Source organism: Cervus elaphus, chromosome 33, assembly GCF_910594005.1.
Source record: "Cervus elaphus chromosome 33, mCerEla1.1, whole genome shotgun sequence".
Lineage (NCBI taxonomy): Eukaryota > Metazoa > Chordata > Mammalia > Artiodactyla > Cervidae > Cervus > Cervus elaphus.
The window spans coordinates 18,544,451-18,569,571 of record NC_057847.1 but is presented as its reverse complement, the minus strand read 5'-3'; the positions used below and the strand labels follow the sequence as shown (position 1 = coordinate 18,569,571).

The 25,121-nt window shown below is 37.8% G+C and overlaps 1 long non-coding RNA gene across 1 annotated transcript in view; it reads left to right on the top strand.

Moving 5' to 3' along the window:
- Positions 1–25,121, top strand: part of LOC122688296 — a 68,882-nt gene that overhangs the window by 9,534 nt on the left and 34,227 nt on the right. Inside the window, exon 2 of the long non-coding RNA XR_006339411.1 lies at positions 11,502–11,598. This is a non-coding gene — a long non-coding RNA (uncharacterized LOC122688296). The remainder of the gene's footprint in view (positions 1–11,501; positions 11,599–25,121) is intronic.

Below are 25,121 nucleotides of genomic sequence, written 5' to 3'. Positions count from 1 at the left end.
AAGTCTGTTCTGTATTTCTGTGTCTCTTTTTCTGTTTTGCATATAGGGTTACCGTTACCACCTTTCTAAATTCCATATATATGTGTTAGTATGCTGTAATGTTCTTTATCTTTCTGGCTTACTTCACTCTGTATAAGGGGCTCCAGCTTCATCCATCTCATTAGGACTGGTTCAAATGAATTCTTTTTAATGTCATTTCTTGTTAAATACCCTCTTTTGCTGCTATTAGAAACAATTGTGAGGAACCGCCCTTCCATTCCCTGCCTTTACGCTATTCCTTCAACAATGGAGCCTCCCTGTAGTTTCTCTGGTAAGTTTCCTCATGGAGGCTCGATTTGTTTATGTACATCCTCACTGCAGAAAAAGAACTTGAGTTGAATCAGAAAAGGTAATTAATTATTTCACAAAGGGCTAGGGCATGAGGGGGCAGGAGGGAAGCACCAGCCTGGTGGTCCAGTGGTTAAGCATCAGGCTTGCGATGCAGGGGTTTCATCCCTGCTTGGGGAAGATCCTACATGCCACCGGAACGGCTTAAGCCAGCGCCCCACAACTACGCCTGCGCTCTGGAGCCGTGAGCCGCAGCTCCTGAGCACACGTGCAGCGCTACTGAAGCCCGCATGCCCTAAAGCCCCTGCCCTGCAACAGAGAAGCCGGTGCAATGAGAAGCCTGCACACCGCAACTAGAGGGTGGCCCCTGCTCTCCACAACTAGAGAAAGTCCGCGCACAGCAATAAAGATCCAGTGCAGCCAATTAATACATCAACTTTCTTCCCCAGAACCCACTGAAATCCTTGGCGGCAGGGCCCACTGCTTAACGACCTCCATGCGGCTGTACAAAGTACCTCCAGGTGTTTAAAGTTTGATGACTGAATGACTCAGTACCTTCACACTTAGGCCATACAGCCTTCTGAGATACTTTGTAGTCATTGATCATTTCTGTAAGTTAAAATCTTTGAAGTCAGAAACCTGTTCATAATTTTGCTTTTCCTAGCATGTAGTCAAGTGTCTTGACACTTGAGTTTTAGCAGCAAAATATTTCATTGGTTATGAGGATTATCACTAATCAAGGACATGTGAAAAGGGAGGGTGATTTGTGAATGACAAGTACAGCCTCAGTGGATTCCACAAATCCACCTGTGAAGGCGGAATGGCCCTTTAGAGACGTCTTGAAATGAAACAAGCAGGACAAGCCTTGGTACCCTGCAGGACCCAGACGCTGAACGTGTGCTGCGGCCCAGGAAGAGGGCAGCATTGTGGGTGAGGCAGCTTTCCTGAGCCAGGGGCAATGCCTAAAGGATGCAGCTGTGAAGGGTCAGCATCCAAAATTCCAATCAATGTAGGTAAGTTGGTTCTAGAAGCAAACGTTGGTGGTGCACAGTAGCATCCAATACAGCATCCTGGGGTATAGATGAAAAGACAAGACTGAATTCACTTTTGGCTCCCAAGATTCAAACTCTTCTGTGAGCCCAAATAACTCCTTTTTTTTTTTCCTTTGAGGATTTGAGTTGGCACCTGAGCTACTTATTTTTGACTCTGCCCTGTCACTTGGATACTAGGAAGTTTTCTCACACTCACTTACACAGCGCTAGTCACTCACGCCAACACCGCCACTGCCCAGGCCTAACCAGGAAGTCTTCCTGCACCAGCAGACATTTCTGTGGCATGTGGCTTTCTGGGTGTCATACAGTTGTCCCTGCAGCCTGAAGATCACAGCTTTAGAGAATATGGGTCTGAAAAAAAAAAAATTCCCACTAGCACCCTCTGTCATCCTTTCCACTATCAGAATCAAGGCTGACTTTCAGGTTAATGATTCCTACGTACAAGGAAGGAACATCAGTTTCTGCTCTTTTCAGCCCTCACGTGCTTAATCTCTGCCTCCTATAAGAAGGATGAGCCAGAATATCTACTGGGCAATTTTGCTTGTAGGGATTAGTTTTCTCCTTGGTTCCTCCTTATTTCCTGCTGTTAGTTTCTGGGTGGCTCAAGGAAAGTCTCCTATAGCAAGTGTTGTTTGCTTGGAAATACCCATCTTTCCTGTAAGCAAATTTTTTAAAGGAGGGAGAAAGATAATTTCACCTGCCAGCTCTAGGTATTGAAAACGCACCAGGTAAATGAGTAACTCCTAGGTTAAAAGTAGATGGTCCCAGCTTTCTGAGCTCAGACTTCATACATTAAGTTAAATTACACAGTCTCTCATCAGGTTTTCTGAGTTTCAGACCAGAACTGGAAGTTGGAGACCACTCCTTGGGACCTTACTTGTAGGGAAGTTGATTTTACTGGGAAGGCTGTTATACCAGCATCATCAGCTGTAACTCCCCATGTCTCCACGGAGGCCTCCAGTTCAAGTCTGCCATTTGGTTGGGTTTCATAAAAACAGCATCTGTCACCTTTCTGCTACAGTCAATCTTTGCTAAGAGGGAGAATTTAGATCTTCCATTCTAATGCGTCTCCAATAACACCTTACTGCATGTTGCTCTTGTAATAACATGCTTTGACTGAATCTGAGTTTTCAAACTGTTCAATAGCACTTTGTCATACAGCTCATTGCAAAAGACTCCCGAGTATTAACACATTTCCAGAGAATTCTCTGTCTTGTTGGTGCATGGTAGGGGAGCAGATGTTTGAGGCTCTGCAACTTTCAACGTTTTCAAGTTCACTTGTCAACACTGTCAAGTATTTGGTCACAGAGGTGAAGCTCTGGCGGGACTGAGATCATGTGTACCTCCTACTGCCGAGCTTGTAAGTTTCCTTTTAATCTCCTTCACATCTCTGCCTCTGATACCTGCTACTACCACCACACAGGATGCTCTTTTCAAACTCACAGTTCCACTGTCTGTTCCCTAAAAGTGGACTGCCTGAGAATGTAAGCTAGTTGTATGGTTAAGAGCTTAGCAGCTTCTGATGCTAGTTCCAAAGCTTGCTGATAACGGATTCAACAGTAGATGTCCTGCCCCTGAGGGACTCTATGTCAACAAATGCAGCTTGGTAGGGGCCTTTGGTCAGGCAAAATCACAGTGCCCATGCACACACTTCCCCTTCCAGACAGAATGTTATGTTTTGGAGTCTGTTGAGGTAAACTCCTAAAAAAAAAAAAAAAAAATCCTCATTTGAAACTTGGTTTGGTTTTGGCTTATATAATAGTATGATACTTTGCATTTTGCTTAAAATATTCAGTCTTGAGCAGTGTGTCCCTGTACAAGAACTGAAAATTTGACCTCAGAGTAGATCTCTACTTTGGGTTCCCTATGAGACTGCTTAAGGTTCTTAGAAGGGCTGTTGTTCAATTGGGAATAGAGGGTCTGTGAGGCACATCCTAAAAATCCATACAAGGCTTTTGAAAGATTCTCTGAGAAATCACCTGAAATCTTTCTATGTCTGAAGAAAGGATTTTATAGTTATACATCTTGCTTCATATTTACCGTAAAAGATCATGTTTCCAGACAGCACTCTGAATTTGCTCTTTGCCCTGAGGCTCTTTTTTTTTTTTTTTTTAACTTTTGAGAGTCTTCCTTTGGGAGAGACTAGGGATGAGAATTGATTTTATTTTATTTTTTTGTTTTATTTTTAAACCTAGCAAAGCAAGGACAATTTTTATTTGTCCTACATACTCCTTGAAAATGGAATAATTTCTATTTTAATTCATATCTCTTTATTTTTATGATAGCAGCTAGAAGACCTTAGCTGACACTTTGAACATTTAGCCTAGAAATAGCCATATCCAGATCAATCAGTTCACTAGGTGCAGTTCTGTCTTCTGCAGTGACAGAAGCTTCCCACCACTGCATATCCAAGGCCTTCTATCTTCCAGCCCCCAGTAATGCTTCACTCGCTCTCCTTAAGGCCTTCACTGATGCCACTTCAGTGCTCACTGGTCCTGGTAGCACCCTACTTCTAGGTAACAAAATCTAACTTTTGCTACGTAGCACATCTCCCTAAACCTACTAATATAAAACAACATTCATTTTATTTTGCTCATGCTTTTGTCTGACAGGAGTTTGGGGAAGGGCTCAGCTGGGTAGATCCTGCTTAGGGTCTCTCATGCAGTTGTTGTCAAATGTTGCCAGGGCTGCAGTTCTCTGAAAGCTCAGTTGGGCTGAATGTCCAAAAAGGCTCACTCTCATGGCTGGCTGTTGATGCTAACTGCCCACCGAGAGCTCAGCTCACCAGTCCCCCAGGACACACACATGTGGCCCCTGCATCTGCTTAGTTTCCTCACATCTCCCAAGCTTTGGGTGGTTGGAATTTTAACACAGCAATTCAGGACCTCAACTGTGAGTGTTTACTTAGGTTGAATCAGCTTTGGTAAATGCACTTTTTACATATCATGCAAGGTTATAAACAGGACAATAAAAACAGGCCAAAGAGAAGACTTAAAAGCCCCCGTTATTGTTCCTTAACACCCCCATCTCACAAGTTACCATATTTACAAGTAGAAATATCTTCTGAGAAATGTCAGGCACACTGTTTGAATCCTTTGAAACAAAACAATTTCTGTGATACACGTATAGTTATGCCAAGAAGTCCATCTGCCAGGCAGAATTTCATCCTTTAAATACCTTGTTATGGCAGCACAAAAGAACACAATGAGCTCTGTTTAGAGTGTCAGTCTTCCATCTCTGGGCTAAAAGGATTAGGTCTAAATTGCCCATCATTACGTAAGACGACATGAAAATGTTTGTTCCTTTTGTCCTTAAAAGTACTTCACGGTGTTTTATGAAAAGCCAAAAAAAAAAAAAAATGCTAATTGAAATAAGAAATCTATTCAAAAGGGCATAAGCAGTAGATTTGCCAGCATTCCAATTTATGCTATTATTTGTTTAACACACAAAAGTCATGGGAATTTTCAAATATAATCATTTGTTGGGTATGACAGGGGGTTGAGGAAAGACCATATAGCACGATGATTAAAGCAAGCATTGTGGAGTCAGATCTGACTTTAGCCTCTGCGGTTAATAAGTGTGACTAGGAAATTTACTTAAACTCTCTGTGGCCCATTTTCCTCATTTGTAACATAGAAATAAAAGTATTTGCCTTCTGAGGTTGTTTTAAGGGTTAAAGGAAATAACACATGCAATTTACTGACCAGGGCTTGGCCCAAAGTACACGTATAGTTAACAAGTCACATGAGAGGGAGTATACATACTTTTAACAGGTAGTGTGTGTGTGTGTGTGTGTGTGTGTGTGTGTGTCTCTGTATGTATGAAAAAGAGAGAGAGAGGGTGGGAGAGAGAGAGAGACTGAGGGATAGAAATTGGGGGAGAGGGACAGGGAATATTTGGGGAAGGATATATCATTAGCATAGTAGCAATGTAGCATGAATGTGATGGCACTTCCCTGGGGGCTCACTGGTAAAGAATCCACCGGCCAATGCAGTATATGCAGGTTCAATCTATGGGTTAGAAAGATTCCATGGAGAGGAAAATGGCAACCACTCCGGTATTCTTGCCGGCAGAATCCCATGGACAAAGGGGCTTGGTAGGATACAGTTCATGCAGATGCAAGAGTTGAACATGGCTTAGTGACGAAACGACAAACACCAACAACGAATGTGATAGTTACTTGTCAATGCGAATTTACTTGTGAAGGAAGTACTTTGAATTCTGAAGATATTGGAATGAAGAAGGAACGGAATGTCAGGAAGTGTCTGGAGACTTCTGTGACTTTGAGAGCATCACTTGTCTCCAGGACAAAGCAGGAAGCTGAAAACACTTCTCGCCTCCTGCTCCCTCTTCTGTTCTCTGTCAATTCTAATTTTGTACCCAGCCCTCCCCCTGGCACTTCTAGGCCCCCGGGGTCAGAGGTTGTACCTTGGAGAAGACTCAGCTATCTGCTAGGTGAAATAGTTGAAAAGCCACCGGGCCATTACCAAGTGAAAGTGAAGTCGCTCAGTCGTGTCCGACTCTTTGCGACTCCATAGACGGTGGCCTACCAGGCTCCTCAGGCTACGGTCCAGGAGCTTTTCAGGCAAGAGTACTGGAGTACCCACATTTCCTTCTGCAAATAATTTAGAAGTATATTCATATTATTATGGGAGGGAAGCCTAATTTGATATAAAAAGTTAATTTTCCTAAGGAAGAAGAGTTGGGGAAGGAGTGAAAGAAAGATTTTGAGGTGGGCAAGGTCTTTCCTTGCTTTTCAGATGAACTGGTGAGGCCATTCCTGTCTTAATCTGTGGAATTAGGCTATTTGGAAGAAATGCATTCTGCAATATGATGGATTAATCTTGCCATTATTAATTTAATAAGTTCCAATGCTTAAGGCTTATTTCTATAAAGGTTTTGTTCAAAAAATAATATTCAGCTTAGCTTTGTTGCTGTTTAGTCACTAAGTCGTATCCGACTCTTTTGTGACCCCATGGACTGTAGCCCACCAGACTCCTCTGTCCAGGGGATTTTCCAGGCAAGAAGACTAGAGTGGGTGGCCATTTCCTTCTCCAGGGGATCTTCCCAACCCAGGGAGCAAGCGCGTGTCTTCTGCTTTGGCAGGCGGATTCTTACCACTAAGCCACCAGGGAAGCCCTCAGTTTAGCCACATACGTAAAATATAAGTGGCCAATTTCTAGGTTTAAATAAAATTAAACTTTTAATTTTACCTTAATACAGGTCTGTTCAAAAGCAATTCTGTTAATACCCTTCAAATAACCTTTTAAAATATTACTTATGAATCTATGCACCGTGATAAAATGTTTCCTGTTTTTCTTTTCCCCAAGGCTAAAGTGACAGAATTATTAGCTTTTGATAGGGTTAAACAATAACTACTCATGCTTACCTTTGTGAAAGAATGGAAAATAAATATGCCTTGAAGCACTGTAACAGTTGAAAAGATTCCCATACTTCAGTTCCTTCTTACTTTTCTTTTTCCTAGAAAAGCCCAGAGAAATTTAAAATGAATCTTTTAAATAATTTTTTCTCTGCTTCTCATGCTAAGTAAAATTCCTGTCTCTAAATGTTAACAACACAACACTTGTTAATGGGGACCCTCTTTAATCCTGTGTAGTAGTACCCATAATGTGCCTAGATGCTTGGGATATACCAGTGAACAAAACAGAGGAAAATCCCTTCTATCACAGAGTCTACAATCTAGTGGAGGCAGACAAAATGAACACTCTAAGTATCAAATGTGGTAATAAATGAGAGACCGTGAAGGCAGAAGGGAACACGAAGTGTCAGTGGGGTCTGGTGGGGCTGTGCTTTCAGGCAGAGTGATCAGAGAAAGGTTCTTGAGAAGATAACATTTAAGAAACGATGTGAAGAAAGCAGAGGAGGATGCTGTGTTTTAAATAGCTGGCAGCCAAGTTGTCAGTAAGGGGAGAATAGTGAGAAAGGAGAAGTCAGAGAGGTCCCGCCTGCTGGTCTATCGTAAGGACATTTGGCTTTCATTACATGAAGTTACAAGTAGGAAATGGGAAGCCATTACAGGTGTGTCTACATCTTCTGCCACTCAAGATTCATGCTTCACCCTTCTCTACCCTATTCTCTGGCTCAGGGAAGCTGAGTTGTATTTTCCTCTTTTTCCTCATGACCAATCACATTTTTCCCTTTTGGTTACTTTCCTCCTCTTTCAATTATCCAAGTGTTCCCTCTGTCAGAGAAGCAGAGACCCAACTACCTATATTTCTCAACAGTAGCCCTAAGCTCACTGGTGCCAGTGCTGGGACTAAAATACATATCTCCTGACCTCCTTCAAGACATTCAGTCAGTAACTCTTGGGGGCGGATGGGGGGTGGGGTGGGTGGGGGCTGTGGGGTAGGAGGGGAAGCTCTTCCCACCCTGTCAGAAGATGAGGTCAGTTCTTTCTTACTGGAGGCTTAAAACCTAGAATCCTAGATTACAGAAACATGACCTTTCTGATAGACATTTGGTTAATCTCTTATACTCAGTTTTTTTCTCAGCTCCAAAAATGAGGACTCAGAAATATTTGACTTGATTGACTATAAACTGGTAAATTTTTATTTCTGTTTTTAGTCAATACATATAAAATATTTCATTTTGTAAAATATTTCATCATTACATAGTGTCTATAAAAATTATTTTGCACAAGTCATCAGCTTGTGTCATATGAGATTTGGTGCCCTGTTTACAAATTTATAAGCTGTAGAGGGGTTATGTGAATTCTATATTTTTTGTATAAGAGCATTGATTTTATTTTTATTTGAATTGTGGGCTTCCCTGATGGCTCAGTCAGTAAAGAATCCGCCAGCAAGGTGGGAGACCTGGGTTCGATCCCTCAGCTGGGAAGATCCCTGGAGGAAGGCATGACAACCCACTCCAGTATTCTTGCCTGGAGAATCCCCAAGGACAGAGGGGCCTGATGGGTTGTAGTCCATGGGGTTGCAAAGAGTCAGACACGACTGAGTGATTAAGCACAGAAGGATTATGTGACTTCTATATTTTTTGTGTAAGAGCATTGATTTTATTTTTATTTAAATTGTAATATTCCCCATGATGAATCATTTTTCAATATTATATTTAATTAGAAATAAAGGTATTCAAAAGTTATTACTAAAAACTGTATAGCATGCTATGTTTTATGGTCTTTGAGTTGGGAGCACTGAACTTTGAGGACTTTCTCAGAGTATAGGAGGGAAATAACTCTGAGACTTAGGCTATTACAGAATTTGTGATGAGGAATTCACATTTCCCAGTAGTTTATGCAGCACTGTTTTCACATTACACCGAATCTTCTGTAAAGAGAGACATCAGATTGAAATTTTCCAGAGTATTTCTGTTAAAATCTCCAGAGTTCAGTACTTTTAAACAAATACTGTCCTTTCAGCTTTTTTGCACATTTCATAGGTAATTTCCCCTGTTCCAGAATTTGTTATTTCAAGATACTGAGGCAAATAAGACTGCTAGAAATAAAGAACAAGGGAGGCACTGTTATGTACCAGGTATATGATAATTAATATCTACTTGAGTGGCTGAATCCAATCTTTCCAAAGAAGGCTGGTTTGTTTGGTCTCTCAAAATAATTTTGAATTTTCTCCTAGCAGAGAGATGGTGTGGTGTTTGATTGAGGAAGCTGCACAATGCATTTAGCCAAGACCTAGGGTTAAACCTGCCTTTTAAGCTGTAGAGGATCAGATGGAGTCTTTACGGCCCACTCTGGCTGGGCTGTTTTTATAGTAAATGCTCAAAAGCATGCATTACCTCTCAAATATTAGGATCTGTAGCTGCTGGTTAAAAATACTTCTAAATGGATGCCCAAAACTGAAGTAAAGTCCATACATTTTAAGAATATAAGAAGAAAAGCTTGTAATTTTTAAAACAATTATATTGCATGTGATAAAATGTCTTGTGAGAAAAGATTCTTGCAGAATTTCTGCTTCTCTCTGCATTTGGTTAAATGAAGTGAATCTGTTTAACAAGAATGCATTTTTCAGAAAGAAAAAGACATTTTTCACTTTTCAAAACAATTGTCATTTTTCTCTGTTAGTGAAAGGGCATATAAAAGCTCTAAATATTAGACATATTAGATGATGAATGAGGGCTTATCTATAAAAAAAGGAAGAAGAGTCATTTTATATGTCTCAAAAGCCTTTGTTTATATAACTTTAGATTTTTATTTCAGTATTATATAGGATTTTGGGAATCTGAAATCTGAAAAGGACCTTGAAAGTTACTCAGTTCAGAAACGCAAACAACCACAACAATGTTAACAACATAGCTAACCTTTGAACATACCATTTGCTGGGCCTTGCTTTAGGCTTTACATATGCAATCTTAATCAATCCTGAAAATAACCCTATGATGTAAATATTATTAACTTCATTTGACAGATAAGGGAACTGAGACACAAAATGTTTAACAAATCTACCTGAGGTCATGGAGCAAACAAGTGCAAGAGTCAGTACAAAGGTTGAAGAAACACTTATAAAATTATCCCAGCCAGTTCTATCCATGGAAAGTGTATACAGCTGTTGAGAATGTGATTTGAAGGTGCCAGAAGGTCTACCTAAATACATCACCTTCAACAGTGTGCAACACTGCCTCAAATTCCCACCAACAGAGAAAGTGCTTTGTGTGAAGACAATCCCTCCAAAAGGTTATATTTTTAAAAGGTATTACCTAAGAAGAATTGCCCGTTAATGATAGCATGACAAGAATGATACACATTTTAGGGAGATCTGGATGATAAAAGGAAAAAGGAAAACAAAAGAGTTATTGACAGTAAACACCATAACATATACTCTTGGTCAACCTTGGCAAAATGGGAGGGGGGGTTGTGTGAAGACAAAATTTATCCAATTTGACATTGACTGAATATGGAGATTATCTATCTTAAAATGTCTTCTCACTTTGGAGATACAAACATACTTGATAGTTAAAGCTTTACCATTTGCAATGGTAAAATTTGATTAGCAACAAAAATTATCTATATATAACATATTTTCCTCACCACTTGCCTTTTGGAACAGAAATTCTTAAGTAAGGGTCCCACATATGGACCCCAATTAATACATTAAATTTCAAATATGTATGGGAGAATGCAAAGCACCCTAAGAAGATTATCCAAAGAATTCATCAAATTCTCACAAGTACAGTTGGTTCTCCATATCTGTAGGTTCTACATTCATAGATGTAACCAACCATGGATCACAAATATTTGAAGAAAAAAATTTTAGAAAGTTCACAAAAGGCAAAACTTGACTTTGTTACCTGCCTGGCAACTATTTCCATAGTATTTATAGTGTGTTAGGTATTAGAAGTAATCTAGAGAAGATTTAAAGTATAGGGGAAGATGTGCACAGGTTATGTGTAAATATTATGCCGTTTTACATAGGGTATTTAAGCATCCATGGAGTTTGTTTCTCTCGGTGGGGGGTAGGGAGCTGGAACCAATCTCCCCAAGGAAAATTATGTGTTCATATATGATTCATATCCCCCCCCCCAAATAGTTAAATCAACACAAATCAACCGAGCCCAGCTACACTTCCTACATATCACCTGAAATTAGTGCCTGCTGGAGGTGGTCTTTAACAATGAAAAAAATAGAAGATACAACTGTTTTGAATTATGTGAGCATTCAGGGCTGCATTCAAGCTGATGTTTTAGAAAGCAAAATATAGTATGCAAATAGTATGCAAGATAACATTACACACTCCTGACTTGCTAGAATTATCTTTCACCTTTTCACTGTGTTTTTGCAACAACAAATGCAACTCTTCAGGACTGAGGTTTTAAGTAAATAATGTGCAACAGGGAAGTGAAACAGGTACGTCAATAAAAGTTCTTAGGAAAGGGTTAGGTGAGTGGAATGGGCAGTCAATTAATTAAAAATGCTTTTCAAAATGAACAAACTGCCCTGACTTTCTTGGTGAGCTATTACCAAGGTTCTTTTGAGTTCTTAGAGCATTTTCTTTACTCTGTTTAACAACAAACGTGGGCCAATTGCTCTGAGTTAATTGAAAAGGATTGTTTCCTAGTTGCCAAGAAACGGCGCTTTCTTACATTGTGCAGGCCATTATGTGCACAGATCAAACTTCCTGATTTTTCTTTCAGGGTTTAAGAATATTGGCTGCTGTGATTTAGTCGTCCCTTGAGGAGAGAAGGCAAGTCAAGAAGGATTTCAGGGTGTTGTTCCATTTCAATTTACCAGGTAAGATTTGGATTTATTTAAAAGTGATATCCTCTCCCTCATGCTTAACTTTTCCTAAATCATTTAAATGCTTTTATGAGTGAATGAGTGAATATGAAATGATGATTTTACTTGGGATCATTTTCAAGTAAAAGCATGCTAAAATGATTTTTTTCTTCCAGATGAAGGTTCTGAGGAAAAAGATTTTTTTTTAAAGAAGTTACCCTAATAATGGAGGTCAGTAAGACAGGCTCTAGACTTAATTTCTCATTGATTTCTAAATAATGGATACATGTAAACTGAGAAGTGAGTGTATTTAGGGTTGAAATTTCTAAAATCATTGCTATGAAAGCAAATATCATTATTTCTATTTGGAGAAAAGATTTCAAATCTGACTGGTTCCAGTTGAGACATGGACTTTATATTTGTGAACTTCAAAAGGAAGACTTGTTGATCTTATGTATCAAGTACACAAGAAGTTACTTGTCTCTCTTTTAAAACAAAATCTCTATCTTATCTGTTTTCTGTTGGCTATTTTCCTCATGATTGTGTCTTAAAGATGAAGACAAAATAGGGGTCCTTGAACTCCTTGTGAGTACATGGACCAAATGTAATACAAACAAAAAGTTCACCCTTATTTCTCAGGAAGGAAAATAGCATTTCTTGATTTAAAGTTAATTGCTCCCAGGCAATGTAACATTTACCGTGGGTAATAATTTCGGGTAAGTGCTTGAGGAGGACTCTGTGTATTGAGTTTGTTAGGTCAAATCACCTTCTCACTCTTAAAGAGTTCACACTTTCACAAGCCTACAGGTTGAACTCTGCAATCCTGTGAACTTAAACTTACAACATCACACAGTTTACATAGACTGTATGTTGAAAACAAGCTTTGTCAAATTTGCAGAGGATCCTAGCTTAGTGCTGTTATTGATTCTCTCTTTCAAAGTCATGCTTTACCTCCTCTTCTCCATGGCTCTGGGTTTCCTAGGAATGCATTTCTTTTACAAGGAAGATCATCATCATGGATACAAGTCAGGTCAAATGTTTGTTGTCTCATTAAGTAAGTTTCCATTTGTTCAGAGTTTGAAGACATCTGAGTATAAAGATGACCTGTGCAATAAGGACCCTCGCTGATGCTGGAAAGAAAGCAATGCAGCATGCCTTTACCTGATAAATGATTTGGGTTTTCCAGCAGTGAACCAATACTCTGGTTAGGAAACTATTATGTGAAATAATATGAATCATTATCATGAAGTGATGATTGAATATGACATGCAAACCATCCATTTATTTTTAACTTGTCAAACTGGAAACTCTTTTCTAGAATTTCTATACTTTTTTTTTTTTTTTTTTTTAGAATTTCTATACTTTTTTAAGTAAAATAATAAATCACAGTATTATCAGTTATCACAAATTCATTACACTGTATTTTTTTATGTAGTTGTAAGATTAAGCAGCCCATTTAGATAAATGCATGGCTATAGTTATGTACACTTGGTGTGACTTATTACCATTTTTGAAATAGTGCACTTCTTCCCAGGTAAGACGTAAATTTAAATTTTTCATTCTAGCTTACATTCCTTTTTTCATCTGGTTAAAAAGTTCTCTTTGCCCTGAAAATACACTTTTGATATTATTAGTACTATGGGGCTTAAAGTACCATAGTACTTTAAGCTATGTACTTCCCCAGTGGCTCAGCGGTGAAGAGCCTGCCTGCAATGCAGGAGACAAGGTTTGATCCCTGGGTCAAGAAGATCCCCTAGAGGAAGGCATGGCAACCCACTCCACTATTCTTGCCTGAAAAATCCCATGGACAGAGAAGCTTTGTGGTCTGCAGTACCTGGGATCACAAAGAGCTGAACTTGGCTGAAGCAACTGAGCACATGGTGCTTAAAATATCTATGCTAGTAAGGTTTTTGCCTAGTTGTTTTGAATTTATTGGAGCAAGGTGACAGGTGAATATGTGGAATGGGTGGAGTGGAGCAGAAGTCAGACTGATACAATATCTGACTGGCAGATTTTTTTTTTTCTCATCTAGCACACCATTTCTTCTCTTTCAGTAAAACCAAATGACTGTGACATTAGTAAACTATTAAATATACTTAATAGTGTAACAATAAGTCCTGTTTTTATTTGAGTGTTATTTTTTAAACTAAGCAAATACTAACTGATACTGATTTGCTTCTTTGTGGATTAAGATTTTTACAAAAAGTCTGATGTCCACCTAAGATGGGATGGGAATAAATCTATAAAATTTTTGTTCAACCTTAATTAAAAAGACACTGAATGGCACTGACAGTTTGTAGATCACAGTGGTTAAAATACCATTAGATGATAGAGTTTGAAGGCCACTTACTGATTGTTGAGTCTAATGACTTTGAACATTCATTTTGAGGAGTCCTAGAGATTCCCAAAAAAGCATTATAACAAGGAACCCTTCTGAAGGTAGGGGGAATAGTTAGTTATCTGGTGGTGTAGGGAAAACAAACTGAACTCTCAATCTGCCCACGCTTTTCAAGTCTTTTGCAAGAACATAGATAGCCTAAGAATATTTCACAAACCCTTTGTGGAAATCAAAATTCACTGTATTTTTAGTATCACACTGATCTACAATTCAAGAAACCCAGTCAAGTAGGAGAGTAATTTGACATATACAGTGCAATCAAGGTTTTTGACAGTCCATTCCTCTATTATAGGCACTCAGTATGTCTTTGATTGTTCTAGAATTATTTCAGGGATCCTTACTACTTAGCAATTTTTTAACACCACCTATTTTAAATTATTTTTATAAAAATTTGGATTGTTTACTTTATGGTACAACTTTTAAAACAATTTCAAATATTTCTAAAAACATCATTGTGCCTTTGATAATTTCCCCTATTCCTGTGATATGAAATTTACCAAATTTTAGAAATCAGAATAATGTATAAAGGAATAAAGTATTTTCTTTCTCTCTTACCTAAAAATGGTCTGTAATATTAGAAGACTATCTGTCTAAATGGAGAAGATTATGCAAAATATTTTCATAATGTTAATGGTCCTATTGTTTATCTATACACAATGAGCACCAAAGTTTATCTTGCTATTATAAGCCACAGGAGATATTCCTTTCTTTTATTCTTAATATAGTTTTTTAAACTGGGATTTTAAATTTCTCAGCTGCAGTGATGTGATTTTTGAATCACTCTTATAAATTCCTTTTTCTATGTTTGCTTATAATATAAGTATTTCTAAAACCTGAGAATATTGTCTCTCTTCTTTCCTTCAGAGCAGTTGTTCTCAATTTGGCAATATCTGAAGATATTTTTTGGTTGTCCAAGAAAGGAGGCGTGGTATTCCCTACATCTAGCAGATAGAGATCAGGGAAGCTGCTAAACGTCTCATTATGTACAGGACAATCCCTACTGCAAAGAAGTATCAGATTCCAAATGTCAATAATGCTGAGACTGAGAAACATGGCTCTTCAGGCTTCACAAAGCTCATCCCAGCTAAATATATGATTATAGGTTGGAGTTGTTTTCTAAAATCTGAAATCTCATGTGCCTTCATTCCTTTTATTTATATATTGGCCTCTAGGATCACACGTAATTTTTAATCGAACATTTTGGGAATCTGCTTATAATCTGCTAATCTGATTTTTGGAATCTGATTATTACAAAATAAATATGACAATGGTCACATTATCTTTAGACACATGTCAGGTCATAGTACTAAATAGTGCTTTGTCCAAGTGACTTGTACAATGTGAATGAGGGAATAAAGAATAAAGAAGACTCATTAAGGCAAGACAATAATATAATATCATCTGCTTAATTGTTGTGCTCCTGATTTCATGTCTGAAGTCACTTTTCAATAGCCATTTATTCATTTTGTAGATACTTACTGAGCACCTATCATGTTCCAGAAACAGTTTTTATTGAAAATTCAGTAGTAAATAAGATAAAAATCATATTTTTGCTGTGATTACATTCTAGTGGAAATCAGAAGATCCAAAATCTCCCTTTCTTCAACCACATTGCAAAAGTCTGTTCATACATTTTTTTCATGTAAACCCTCTGTCTCTTTGGAATTGCCAAGAACCTTTTTACTAATTTTTGAATTTCACTTTCTGGCAGATGTCTTTATCTTCAACTTGCTTGATGTGCATCCTAGAGAAGACTGACTTTTGAAGTAAATTTTGAATGAAGGAAAATATAGTTTGATGAGTTGAAATAATGTTAGTAAGAGAAGTCAATATGGCATTTAGGAAAAAAAGACATAAAAGTAAAGATGGAAAATTGTGAGTGGAAAGAAGCCAACTGTGCTTGAAATTTATTTTATTCACTATGCCAAGAAAAAAGGGAAAAGGAAATAAAAGAAAGGGAAAAGAAAAGAAGAAAAAAGTTCCAGGGTAACTGTATCTCAGAGTAATTCATTTCCTTGTGAGGAAAATTCTTCAGAATTTCTTACCAATGTCATAGTTTATTCGTCAGTAGCCACTGATGAAATTATTGGTTTCTTCTTTAGAGAGGGAATGAGAAGTATAAATGAAGCAAGGTATTAATAATTTTAATGATCTAATCTAGACATTTCTTTTGATTTTACTTTGTAGTTTCTTTCCTTTTCAAATGCTTTTTTTCTCAGTGCATGCATAATTGTTTTCTTAGTATACATAGGAGTTAAAAGTTCTGCTAACACATTAATAAGTGAAAAAAGAGATTTGATACTCTAAAATTCTCACTTTGTAAACCTATCAGTTTAAAGTAATCATTTAGCTTATGAAGTTTCTGTTTACCAAAAGCTATATTCTCATTTTCTTCCACTCTTCTGTTCAAAACTAAATTGAGATCATACCCAAGTCAGAGGTTGAAGTGAAGTGAAGTCGCTCAGTCGTGTCCGACTCTTTGCGACCCCATGGACTGCAGCCTCCCAGGCTCCTCCGACAATGGGATTTTCCAGGCAACAATACTGGAGTGGGTTGCCATTTTAAAAATTCCAAAGAAACAATATAAATGTGGCTACAAAAATGTTTAAAAATTATGTGAGTATGTTTTCTAGAGTTTATTGAAAATGAGAGCAATTCTAATACTATGCCTTTACAATTGGTTTTCTAGCAATGATTTGAAAAGAATATATATTTTTAATTTGTACGTTAAAAGTCTTAGTGGTACTGACAGATTACGGTGAAATTGCCTTTGTTGTGTGAGTGAAAAAAGGAGGAATCTTTTCATCTTTGTTCAGGACCCAACTTTGTCATCAATTAAGGCACTGAATTGGGCAAGAATCTAGACTGTCTCAATATAAACTCAGTAAAAACACTTACCTCACAGTGTCATTCAGAGAAGGCAATGGCACCCCGCTCCAGTACTCTTGCCTGGAAAATCCCATGGATAGAGGAGCCTGGTGGGCTGCAGTCCATGGGGTCGCGAAGAGTCGGACATGACTGAGTAACTTCACTTTCACTTTTCACTTTCATGCATTGGAGAAGGCAATGGCAACCCACTCCAGTGTTCTTGCCTGGCAAGTCCCAGGGACGGGGGAGCCTGGTGGGCTGCCCTCTATGGGGTCGCACAGAGTTGGACATGATTGAAGCGACTTAGCAGCAGCAGCAGCAGCATAGTGTCATTATGGAAACTAAATGAGATATTAGTTTAGTACTTATTAAAGAGAAATTGAGTGGTAATATGATGTTCTCCTTTCTTTATAACTCCTAGACTATCACAATTCATTTCATAGAAAAGATTGTAAAGGGAACTTAATGATCATCTAGTTCATTACACATCTGATTCTTAAATTGTTTATGTTTCCCTGGTCAGTAGCCTATGTTTTATTACCCTGATTCTTAAATTGTTTATGTTTCCCTGGTCAGTAGCCTATGTTTTATTACCCTTATTTTATTTACCTCTAATAAAATAAGAGTTACCTTCTGAGACAACAGACATTTATAAATATTAATATTGAAACATTGTCACTTTTATAGGTCAAGCAGTCCAGTATTGGCAAATTTCATATGTTCCAACCTAGTACATATAATATAAAAAGCCAATCTTTTTTCCCAAAATACAGTTTTCTATGATAAAGTCTCACTTAAAAATGCTAGAATGTAAATATAGTTTTATAAACTGCTTTGAGAAAAAATTATAAAAAGACACTACTAAAAAAATAATTCAGTCCCTAAGAACTCTGCGCCAGGACTGACAGGCTAGTCCGTGGGCCAAATTCAGCCTGTCTTGTGGTTTTGTGCAGCCCATGCGGTAAGAATTGTTTTCACATTTTTAAACAGTTGAAAAAAAATTCAAAGAAAGATAATACTTTGTGACATATGAAAATTAAATGAAATTCAAATTTCAGGGTCCATAAATAAAGTTTTCTTGGAACAATCCATGCTCACTCATCTACATATTGTCTTAGGCTGCTATTGTTCTGCAAAGATAGGGTTGAATATTTGTAACATAGGTGTTATGGCTTAAAAAGCATCCAATATTTATTATCTGGCCCTTTACAGAAAAAAGTTAGACTATCCCTGTCTTAGAGTCCAGCTGCCTACATTCAAATTCCATTTTTACTCCTTGGCTCTGTGATTTAGATAAGTTATTTAATCTTTGTGAGCCTTGGTTCCCACATTTTAAAATAGCCATCCTTACAGCACTTATGTCAAAGGATAATTACTAGTACTTAGTACATCATAAGTATTCTCAAAATGTTACTACATTATTAATATTCTTCCAGGTGAAAAACTGTAAATGATTGAGGGAAAAAAAACAACAACAAACTATAGAAACTTGAAAAGCACAGATAGATAACAACTGTTGCATCACTGGGTCAGACATACCTAATGTAGCCACAGAAATGATTTTAATATTTACATCTCACTCATACCACATGGACCATTTCAAGTTAAAAATATTTTAAGTTTCTAAATTTGCAAATGCTAAGCTGCAAAGTAGGGGCTGTTTTCTCCCTGGGACAATGAACATCTGCTGAAACAATTTGTCCAACAGAACATTTGCCTCTGCTGGCCTTTTTTTTTTTTTTTTAAGAAATGGAAAAAGGATCATTGTTTAACTTAAACCCTTCTCAGCTTCTAAACCAAGAAACAATTTCTCTCAGGACTAGATGTTTCTAGGATTTGGGAAAGTAAAGGGGCCTCAGTTTCCCCATCCCCCCATTTTCAAGTAAGGGTAAGCAGGATTTTACTTATTCATGTTTCCTTCTTGTTTGAAAGACCACAGGCTTTTCTAGATGATTTAAGATTTCTGTAGTGCATTGAGCTCCACAGCACTTTCTAAGTCTGAGAGGGACTGGGGGGTGGGGTAGTGGTTATCACACAGCAGAAAAGGGGTCAAGCTTTAAATGACAAAGGTTTTTAAGAAGTAGCTCAGATCTATTACTTTCCATATGCACAGTTAGAGAGGTCTGAAAGGAAGATGATCCAGAATCTTGAAAATAAATAAAATGCTCTCAAAGCTGAAATCCAATAGCATCCTAGAGATAATGGATGGTTAGGTAGAACTGCTGACAAACTTCAAGTCTAAGATGTAGCAGTCAGTTTACCTCTTCTCTGCATTTGTTGCCCCAGGGAAGGCTGAAGAGCGGAAGCTTCAAGCACTCAGCTTTTATAATGCATACTTAAGAAGGCAGTGAATAATAACTATTAGAGTTCTCTAGGTAAACCAGGTTGAATTAAAGATGCTTCTTTTGTTACTCACTTTTAAGTAGAGCTTCTGGTCCTTGGAGATTACACCAAGAGTAATGAGTCATATCTGAAATGAGGAAGGGAAAGTGTCAAATTTCACATTGATTCATGAGAGTAAGCAGGAAAAGCTGCTCACAGTATTTCAATGGGGGCAGGGGGACACAGAAGAGGAGTCCAGAGAATTAAATACTTGAGCATTGAAGAGTTTCTATTTGCTATAAAAGATTGAGGAGCCTTGCTGTTTTCAAATAGAGGACTCTATCATATGTAAATTTTTCCTGAATTTTTAAAAAACTTATTGTGATATAGTTGATTTACAATGTTCTGTTAATTTTTGCTCTACAGCAAAGTAATTCAGTTTTATATGTGTGTGTGTGTGTGTGTGTGTGTGCATGCGCACATGCATACGTGTTCAGTCACTTCAGTCATGTCCAATTCTTTGTCGCCCTGTGGACCGTAGCCCACCATGCTGCTCTGTCCATGGGATTCTCCAGGCAAGGATACTAGAGTGGGTTGCCAGGCCCTCCTCCAGGGGATCTTCCTGATCCAGGGATTGAACCTGTGTCTCCTGCATTGGTAGGCAGGTTCTTTACCACTAGTGCCACCTGGAAAGCCTATGTATACATGTATGTATATATATGTTCTCTGTCCTATTCTTTTCCATTGTGGTTTATCATAGGATATTGACTATAGTTTCCTACTCCTGACTTTTTATTGTTTTCTAATTATTATGTTTGTTTATAAAATGGTCAAGTATGTAAAGAAAAAGAAAATTTTTTAGCTACCACATCAAAAATATTTTGTCACCTGCTATGTATTTTGCCAACCAGTTAAAATCTTTAGCATTGTTCGGTACAAAGCCTTAAGATGACTGTGGGATGGGGGGAAATTTTCCTCTGTTAGAATCTTTTGGATGAGAGTCAAACACTTCTGTAATTTCCTTCACCATTTTTAGCTCCTTGTGGCATCACTTATTTCAAGTATGCCTCTGGAATGTCAAGAAAATGCCAGATATTATCTTGAATGTTGGATTTTAATATAATATCAGGCTAAAGCTGTTCCTAGAGACTTCAGAAATAAAGGTAGAGTGCTTCTTTGTTATCTTTTAGCAAAATGGAAAACTTAAATTAAGACCCCATGGAGCTTTTGGTTAGTCTCCTAAATGTGAGAGTAGATTAGAAAGGAATTTTTAATCCTCTGGTAGTAACAGATATACTTTGCAGGGAGGAGGAGGAGGAGGCGGAGGCGGAATTGAGTAGAAGGAAAACCAGAAGCGAGTCTTGTCACTTAAGTTATCAAATGATCCCGATATTTGGTCCAAAGCCAATGACTTCACTGCAGTTACTTTACTCTGAATATTGGCATTTGAGTACTCCTCAATTAAATCTTTTAGAATAATGATTCAGCAGTACTTCGGAATAAATGTTCCATGGTTATTTCGTCAGTTGAATGTCTACAATTAGAAATTCTATCATTTTTGGCTACTCTGACTCCCTGATACAAGTATGTGAGGTTTGCTGTGCTGGCATCAATAGGGAAAGAATGGTAAAGCATCTAGTCCATACTAAGATCATTCAAAATATAGATGGTCCTTCAATCAAAGGTTTCCGAGGGATTTGTTATGCATGACTAGGCTCATAACACTAAGAGAGGCTTGCTTGCCTTTCTGATCAAGACTTGCTTGCCTTTCTCGATTCTGATCAAGAATCACTGCAATATCAAACAAAGGGTGAATTCTTTCCTAAGAGGCTTATGAGTAATTCAGGTCCCTACAAGCATTCCAAGAACAAGATTCTTTTTGGTTACCAAGATTGTAAGTGTGATTTTGACCCAAAGGCTTAAAATCAAAGCACATATGTTGTGTCTCACTTGTTCTGTGGACCACTTCCCTTTTCATTCCTCTGGATTTTTTTCCCTATCTTTATTATATCAAGAAACAATAAGTATTTTTAGCAGGCTCACCTGAATTAACATTTTATAGGACTAACATATTTGAACTAACAACCACACACACAAAAATAATTTACAGGGAAAACTCTTCCTTGCTCGGTATTTTCCAGCTCCTATCCCATTATTTTTAGCATTGTGACCTTGGGCAAGTCATTTAAATTCTCTGGATCTTAGTTTCCTCTTCTGTGTAAAATAAGAACATGAACCTAGATGACTGAAAGAGTCTCTTTTAGCTACAGCAGTCTGTAAGCCAAGCTTTAAGCAGAATTGTGACCTTTCTCATGAAGAAAGGACAGTGGGAGGGAAACACGAGAGGAATTTTCTCTCATTTCTCCCACTCCCACAAATGCTGCAAGTGGCTGATGACGGAGACTCAAAATTTTACTAGGTATGTTAATTGTCTGGGTAATCTTTTGAAGCTGAAGGGGTGAGAGAGTTTAAGCTACAATCTTTTATTCTTCTCATTTTTGACTGACTTCAAGACTTGAAACCTGTTGTATTTTAGAATACTGAATAACATAGCAGGTGTTAATTTCTTGGGATATAATGGCTAATTGAAAATAATAGTTAACATTAATATTGCCGTCTTCTAATTAGTAAAATAAAACTTTCATTTTCCTCCCATTTTTCTTTGTGATAAATGTGGTTACTCCTACAAATGCCCAGTATTTCTTCCATTAAAAAGAAGGGATTTCCTTTGCTGAAATTTTCCCAAGAAGTTCAAAATACTTATACTCCAGGGAAAAAATATTGCTAAAAATTTACTTTTAATGATTTCATTCCATACATGCAAATAGACTCTTTTAGAGTCTAACTCTTTATCTATGGCTTTAAGGGTCTGGGAGGAGGAGAATATGTTATTAGTGAACCATCTATTGCTCTTCTTGAGATTTCTTCAAATGGCAGAGAGAACTAAAACTATGAGAGAACTACTGGAGGGGTCTAATTATAATAATAAAACATCCAATTTTGGTTAGACAATGTAATTAACAAACTGGGGAAAGGAGCTAAAATAAAAGGACTAGTTATGTTTCATTTCCTGAATTCTTATTTCCAAAAACAGAGACATTTTGTTCACTTCCCATTTTGTGGAGCTATTGCAAAAATTTTCTGCCATCATAAATCTTAGAGAAGGTGACTCTTACTTAAAAGTTGTATGTGAAAATCTACTGCCAAAGTAGACTTGTTCCATGTGAAAGATCTAACATATTTTTTCTATTAGATGATGTTAGGAACTAGCCTTGGTGACAAGCTAAACCTTTCAAAGATAAAAAAATAACTTCATTTTAACTATCACTGGTTAGTATGTCAGGCTAATTAAGGTTAGGCTAGCTCAGTGATACATTGACCATTACTAACCACTGCAAATAACTGCATGGACAGATAACAGCTATAAGAAGAGTCAGTGACCAACTACAATGCTTATGTTTGTACTTTTCTATCACTGCTGAAAAAGTAAATAAATTTAATTTAAAAATTTCCACAGAATCTAAAAAACTTGATTTACTAAGTTTTTAAATTGATCCATTATCACAGAACCGAAAAAGTGTAGTTTTATACCTTTTATTGGTAGAATATACAACTCAGAAGGCCAAACACCTGCAACTTACAACTTGAAAACACCTTCATTTTACAGTTTGTTTTCATGGTGTATTATATTAGATCCTCTTTAAAAATTAAAAGTACTGTACTACACATTGCACTGATCTCAACAGGAGGAGAAAACAATTATTTTTCATCAGAGTTCCTGATGGTAACAACAGACATCCAGTTATTTGCTAGTATAATCATGTCTCCATGAAAATCATGAATGAAGGACATGATTTTTAAAAATAACTCCTGAGGATAATTTGCAGGTACATAATTTAACTTCTAAATTGCTCTGTTTCAAGGAGGCCTCTGCAGAGAATAGTTGAAACAATAAGAAAATAAACTTTAAAATATTACATAAGACATTCAATATATTTTCCTTCAAAATATATTTCACTGACTTAATAGACATTCCAGGTGGGAAAGCACTAGTTTTATACTGGAATTTAGACATTTTCATTTGTTCAGAAGTCTTCATTAAGAAAAACCTGTGTCTTGCTGAAGCACTGAGTCCTAAGAATAAAAATGGTCCAATATTATTTTCTACTCCAGACAATATTATCTTTTGTGTTCCCAACACTCAACTCATCCACCTAATTGGTACATCACACACGTGAAATAGCTTCTTTAGTACTCTGAACCATTAGTTGTGAGTCCAAGATAACCTACATTCACAAATAGAGAAATACTCACATTTTTGCATAGAAACGAAGAATGAGGAAATTCAGAAGTTAGGTTTATGAATAGATAATTTAAAAGATTCTCATTTAGCTATTTATCCATGTATCAGCAGCATGAAGGTCCTGGTCACCCCCTTCACTCAGAGTTGCCTACAATAGTTGACTGTAAATGGCACTGCTTCTGCCCCTACCCTGGGTCTCACATGTAGTGTGAAACATAATTTTCTTGGGGTTTTTTTTGCTGCTACCCCGCCTGCTACCCTACTTCCCAATAGATGTGGCAAAGGTCAGTGGGTTCATCCTCCCCACTTTACTCTTTCAGTTCCTACTACTGCTGAATTATCTCTTTCACATCCTTCATCTTCTATCCATTCTGCATCAGTTCAGTTCAGTTCAGTTGTTCAGTTGTGTCCAACAACTTGTGACCCCATGGACTGCAGCATGCCTGGCCTGCCTGTCCATCACCAACTCCCGGAGTTTACTCAAACTTCTTCACGTCCATTGAGTCGGTGATGCCATCCAACCATATCATCCTCTGTCATCCCCTCCTCCTCTTGCCTCCAATCTTTGCCAGCATCAGGGTCTTTTCAAATGAGTCAGCTCTTCGCATTAGGTGGCCAAAGTTTTGGTGTTTCAGCTTCAGCATCAGTCCTTCCAATGAACACCCAGGACTGATCTCCTTCAGGACGGACTGGTTGGATCTCCTTGCAGTCCAAGGGACTCTCAAGAGTCTTTTCCAACACCACAGTTCAAAGCATCAATTCTTCGGTGCTCAGCTTTCTTCAGTCCAACTCTCACATCCATACATGACCACTGGAAAAACCATAGCCTTGACTAGACGGACCTTTGTTGACAAAGTAATGTCTCTGCTTTCTAATATGCTATCTAGGTTGGTCATAACTTTCCTTCCAAGGAGTAAGCCTCTTTTTACTTCATGGCTGCAATCACCATCTGCAGTGATTTTGGAGCCCAGAAAAAATAAAGTCTGCCACTATTTCCACTGTTTCTGCATCTATTTGCCATGAAGTGATGGGACCAGATGCCATGATCTTTGTTTTCTGAATGTTGTTGAGCTTTAAGCCAACTTTTTCACTCTCCTCTTTCACTTTCATCAAGAGGCTCTTTAGTTCTTCTTCACTTTCTGTCATAAGGGTGGTGTCATCTGCATATCTGAGGTTATTGATATTTCTCCTGGTAATCTTGATTCCAGCTTGTGCTTCATCCAGCCCAGCTTTTCTCATGACGTACTCTGCATATAAGTTAAATAAGCAGGGTGACAATATACAGCCTTGATGTACTCCTTTTCCTATCTGGAACCAGTCTGTTGTTCCATGTCCAATTCTAACTGTTGCTTCCTGACCATCCATTCTGCACAAATGCAAATATAAAACACAAGTGTGTTCATGTATTTCCCTGAAACACAATCACACCAGGCAGTTGGGTTAAATATTTGGGTGTATATCTTGGGATGCAAGGGCATTGTATCCCAATGCAAGGATGCAAGGATCCCAGCACAGCATGGCACATACTATGACAGCGAACATCAGACGTCTCGGTCCATTGGCAGTACTTGCTACCAGGCAGCACTTGTGCTCAGGATCTAGCTCCTGATGTCTTGCAGGGCCATCTTCCCTACCTCCTGTTATTCT